The sequence below is a fragment of the Otolemur garnettii genome, unplaced genomic scaffold, assembly GCF_000181295.1.
Source record: "Otolemur garnettii isolate 467f Iridium unplaced genomic scaffold, OtoGar3 scaffold00062, whole genome shotgun sequence".
Taxonomy (NCBI): Eukaryota; Metazoa; Chordata; class Mammalia; order Primates; family Galagidae; genus Otolemur; species Otolemur garnettii.
Window position 1 is genome coordinate 6,787,520 of NW_003852457.1, and position 6,000 is coordinate 6,793,519.

Below are 6,000 nucleotides of genomic sequence, written 5' to 3' on the forward strand. Positions count from 1 at the left end.
TGTGAGATCAAAAACAAGCATCTCAGGAGGCCCCAGGAGCTACATGCCAGCTGCCTGGACATCTGCTGAGTGGATCACTTTAGCCAGGACCTAATGTGAGCTGAGCCAGGGTCTGTCGTCCCCCACAGAAGTGGGTACACCCAGGGATAGATACAAGTCTGGGCCAAAGTTGGCACTGATTTCCAATTTGGATTTTGTTTTTTAAAAGATCCAGAAGCCCAGGATTGGGACTCTAAAATGTAAAGGTGCTATATAGAGAGATGATACCTTACAATTTGTGCAACGCTTTATAGTCTGTGCGGCTCCTCCCTGGGCACAGTCTGGAATCCTCACAGCAGCCTGACAAGCTGGTGAGTGGACAAGGACAGAGGTGCAGGGAACCGAGCCTGCCTGCGTGATCCAGGGTGCCTCCCAGGCCTGAGTTCATCTGAGACGTGTCTCTGGAGCCCTTCCAGAGGCAGTCCACAGGGGCAGCATGCTGCAGGCTTTCTACTTATAAGCTGTGTGAGTCTAAGCACATTACTTAGCCTCCCTGTGTCTGGTCTTAGGGATCAAGCTGGAGGGACGCAAGGCCTGCAGGCCAATATGTTGAGGACAGAATGACTCAACAGATGCAAAGGGCTTACAGCAGAGCCCGGCACCCTGCAACACCTGTTAGCTGTAATTAAACCAAACACACGCAAGAAGCCCTAACAGCAGGACTGTGAGATGAGCAGTGCGGCTGCAGTGGGAGCCCAGTGTGATTTTTAGCCCCTTTCCCTACTTCTCACACTCCACCCCACCTCGTTCCCCACTGCCTGGGCCTTCACACTGCTTCTGCCTCTCCAGGTGGTTTCTTCAACTCTAGAGTTCCCTTTCTCCATGCTGCTCTCACTTCCTTGAGGGGGCCCTGCTCTCATCCATCATTAACATGCTTCCCCGGTCTACGGGAGCCCTGGCTCCCCCAAATCCTCTCTGGATTGGCCTCACAGCTGCAATGTAGGACAGTGGCCACGAGGTGGCGCCACAGTGTGGCGGCCCAAGGGACAGTTCCTCCGGGCTCCAGGTGCCTGGCCACTCCTGTCCCTATGTGTCACACCCTGGTCCCAGGCTGCAGCCCCTGGAAGGGCCCTCCTCAGAGAGCCCTGAGGATCTAAAGGCATTCCTTCAGGACGCTCCCAGCAGTTTCCTGGAGCCAGGAGCCAGAGCCAAGGCCCAGGGCTCTGCACCCCTCCCACAGCCCTCCTCAAAGCAGGGCCAGGGATACCACCCTAAGAACGCCCCTCCGCCTCCCCACATGTGCCTAATCAGCTGCAAAGAGCAGCCAACTGAAACCCAGGTCAGGTCCCGAGCAGCCGCTTTCTAGTTTCTATTCTTCTGAAGGACGTTTACTTGTGCACAAGGATTAAAAGGCCCATTCTCTAGGCCTGGCCACCATCAGTGCCTTCTGCATGTGCCCCTCATGCTCCCTTCCTTTCTGTTCTGCTTTTAATTTTCCCTGGGGTTTAGGGATGAGCCCAGATGCCACTTAGCCCCCTCGTGTGACTGAACAGCTCTAAAACTTGGCCATCCTCCCTGGCCACAGTGTCACCTGGAAGGTTGGGGGGACCCCATGGCAGGGCCTCCCTGTTGGTCATCTGGATACCTTTGGCAGTTGGCATATTCATGCCAGGGTTCATGTCACAAAAAGAAATTGTGTGTTAAGATATGTGTGTTTATATAGACCCAGAGGCCCACCCACACCCTAACCAAGGGACAGAAGCCCAACACTGGCCTAGGTGAGAGCCAAGTGGGCTTGGTGGGCATGGGGTGGGAGCCATGCTGGAATCTCCAGAGCCACTGGAGACCAGTGTGTGAAGAGAAAGATGGACAAGACAGGAAGGTCTGAGTGAATACGGGGTCAAGGGGACAGCCAGATAAAAGAGAAGCTTGTTAGCAATGACCACAGTTCCCTTCCACACCCCGCTGGCAGCACCGGCTAAGTGCTCCGCCTGCATGAATCTCAGTCCTGCAACAATCCTGCCTAGAGGCTCTCTAGGGGAGGCTTCAGGGAGCAAACTGAGGCACAGGAAGTTAGGGGTGCAGTCAGGGTGGGCTCTGGAGTCTGGGGTAAAGATAAAAAATGGCGCTCGGCGCCTATAGCTCAACGGGCTAAGGCGCCAGCCACGTACACCTAAGGTGGCGGGTTCGAATCCCCAGCCCGGACCCGCCAAACAACAATGACGGCTGCAACCAAAAAAATAGCCGGGCGTTGTGGCGGGCACCTGTGGTCCCAGCTACTTGGGAGGCGGAGGCAGGAGACTCGCTTGAGCCCAGGAGTGGGAGGTTGCTGTGAGCTGTAATGCCACGGCACTCTGCCCAGGGGGATAGCTTGAGGCTCTGTCTCAAAAAAAAAAAAAAAAAAAAAAAAAAAAAGATAAAAAATGCCCCACACTGCCCAAGGGCTTCGGAACAGGGGGACAGCTTTGCTCCACACCCAGACGCTGGTGAAGGTTCATTTGGACCTTGGCCAGAGTGCTAACCCGAGTGCCTGGTGACAGTGGCCACCAGAGGGTGCAGCAGACCCACCTTCTGCCAGGTTTCCTTCCACGGAGGGTTTGGTTGGGACCCAGTTTTAAAGCACAAGAAAAAAGGCACAACACATCCATGTGTTAGGTCAAACTTAAAAGGACTTTGCCTTGGAACTAAAACCTTCCAGATATGAAGGTGGATATCTCTGTTATCCAGTCAAGAAAATAGGTCAAGAGAAAAAATCTGGGCCCAGTTAGAAAAGATCAAAGCCCCCAGCGAGTGAGAGCTGCCTGACCAGCATCACCTGGCTTTGAACTGTCACCAAGAATAGAGGGCCCAGCCCGGCCCAGGCCTCCAGACCTTGGAATTTCCACTGGATTTTCCCTCCTATCGTTCCTTCCTGACACTGCTGTGATTTAGTAGCTGTGTGACCAGGGGAGGGAAACCTGACCTCTTTGAATCTTAGTTTCTTAATCTGCAAGATGAGTATAAAGGTATTAAGCAGAGGGCAGGCACCTTCCCTGAGCGCCAAGCATTTCACAGGCATTTGCTGATTGAAATCTCACAATAGCCCCATAATTGGATAGTGTTGTCCTCACAAGGTGGAAGTTACTTGCCTGTGGCCACGCAGCTCACAATGGATCAACCAGATAAGGACCATGCCTGGCTCTGCCTATCAGGATGGGCTGGGCTGATGTTTCAATATCAAATAAGTGCTGGATCCCAGAGACTTAGAAGAACAAAGGACAGTTTCCTGTGGGGTCAAGTCCATGGGCGCAGCAGTTCTCCCACAGCGGCCTATGAGGTAACCCCGATCCCCTGCTGCTGTTTCATCCTGGGACTGCCAGCTTCACCTTCAAGGTCTTCAAGTTTGCTGCACAGGGGAAGAGGAGATGGAGAGGAGCACATGGCTCCTGACTGAGTCTAGGTAGAGTCAATGGCCTCATTTCCACTCGAGGTCTAGGGGCTAGATTAGCAGAGCGTCCAAACAATGCTGCCGGGGAAACTGGGAGGTGTGAGGGAACAGCCGAGGGGCACGAATATTGCAGACGTCACGTCCCGGCTTTGGAGCCACTCGGCCACCCTGCTCAGTCCTAAGTGACCCTGGCAGAGTGCTCTGTTGTTCTGTAGGCTCAGGGAGAAGCAGACAGACCAGGGCAGACCCAGGAGGGTCCCCAGCATCACAGAGTGGTGGGATCAACCTGTCCAACCCAGTGTCGGTCCATGCACGGCTGATGTGCGGCAGAGAAGCTCGGGATGGGGGAGCCGTAGCTGCTGTTATTCCCTACCTGGCTCATTCCACACAAGCCTGTTCTTATCAGTGCAGACTCTCCAGCCCCAGCCTGGGCGGCTCTCTCCTGCGGAAGAAGTGAGCTCAGTACCGGGAGTTGTCCAGGCAAAGATTGGAGAACCACTTTCTGGAGATGCTATAAAGCAGTTTGGGACCAGGGAAGAGATCTGGGAAGAGAAGGTAGCTTCTGCTGCTTAATCCAGCCCCATTTTCTCAGACAGCCTCCATGTCTGCTCCTGCCCGCTGGCTTCAGGAGCCTCGGTTTCCAAATCTGCACCTTGGAGGGTTTGAACAAGATCTATATATCTTTTATTTATTTTTTATTTCTTTATTTTAATTTTTATGTTTTGAGACAAAGTCTTGCTCTTGCTCAGGCGGTCTCAAACTCCTGAGCTCAAGAGATCCAGCAGCCTTAGCCTCCCAGAGTGTTAGGATTATAGATGTGAGCCAGCCATGCCCAGCCTAAGATCTACATGTCTTGATTTTTTTTTTTTTTTTTTTTTTTTTACCTAATTCCTCATTTCCCAGCATAAGTACAGGCAGAAAATCACTGAGGGCAGAACATTGCTTGGTTCTTCCCTGGAACAATGTGAGGCATGAAATAAAGACGACATTGATTGGCGAGTAGGCCTTTCAGAATTTATCTGCCTAGTATGACAGGCAGCGTACAGTGAGTATTTAACACGTTACAGGGCCCATCTGGGGTACTTAGTGAAATCACACATCTGTTTCTCACACATGGAGACAGGGAGTCTCCCCAGTGGGCACATTCTGCCGATGAGAAAACCGGTGTTCTGAGATGGAGACCCCTTCACCCAGGTGCACACAGCTTGGCAGCAGTGGACCTAGATGTGAACCAGGCTGTCTGGTTTAGAGCCTGTGCTTCAAGGCTGCCTTGCAGCAGCCCCCCAGACAGCTGCCTAATGTACTTTTGGGGCTCCTGATGCTGTGTTTGGCCAGCAGAAGTGAAGCTTCTGGAGAGAAAATGTGCTGAAGTGATATGAGTCCTGGCTAAGGATTATATGTGTGTGTGCTCCATCCTCTGCCCCCGAGACTGTGGGGACATTGACTTTCAGCTTTGTTACAGAGGCACTTTGGAGGTGAACACCTATTGTTGGCCGTTTCATTACCAAAGAGCCCAGCGAATGCCAGGGCATTTCAGAAGGTTCTTTTGGCGAAGAGCACTGCCCAGACCCAGGAGGAGGAGTATAGCAGGTAGCATTGCTAATGCTAGTGCAGTTCAGAGACCAGAGGGTGGGCACTCTGAACTGGGTGCAGAAGGTAAGGTAGGAGTTTACCAAAGATGTCAGTCTTGAGGAAAAGGGCCTTCCTGGCTGAGGGGCCAGCAGTCCCCGGGCAGCTTCCCAGCTCCTCTGGCCTTTTTACCTCTTTCTGCTCTGATTCCTTCTCAGGCACTTGGCAGGCTCCTTGTGCCCTAAGCTGCCTCCACAAGAATCCGGACTCCCCAAGATTCCATCCTGGGCCCTCTTGCCATGTACCAAGGTTACATACACTCCTCCTGGCCACAGGTGTCACAGTGCACCATTTTCTCTCTCCCCACTCAGATCTCCATGTCCAAATCTTCTGAGTCACTTCTCTTCAACATCGTAAGTTTCCTTCAATACCTACAGGCTCAACCACATTCCCCATCGTCCCTCCCAGCCCTACTCCTGCTCCTTGGGTCCCCATTGCAGGACAGTCAGTAAGTTTGGTAGTAGTTTGTTGTGCATGCAGTGATGGATAACCAGGACAGATGGCTAAGCCCAAGGCCAAGCGTGAGAAGGATGGACTCTACTCCCACCAAGAAGCCATGGCAAGGCGTAGATAGTCTCATGACAAGGGCATGAGGTGTTGGGACCACTCATTTAATTCATCCCAGTGACCATGTTTTCCATATACTTAGATCATTACTGGCACCTTCTCCAAGACAAAGACCAACCCTTGCACACTCTTGGTGGAAACATAAATTAGTGCAGTCATTATGGAAAATGGTATGGAGGGTCCTCAAAACTAAAAAGAGAGGTACCATAACATCCAGCTCTGCCACTGCTGGTTATGGATCTGAGGGCAACGAAATCAGAACCCACATCCACTGCAGCTCTGTTCACAATAGCCGGGCTGTGGAATCACCTACGTGTCCATCAGTGGGTAACCAGACAAAGAAACCGGGGTGCGTGTGCACATGAAATGCCCTTCACCTTAAAACCGGACAAAGAAAC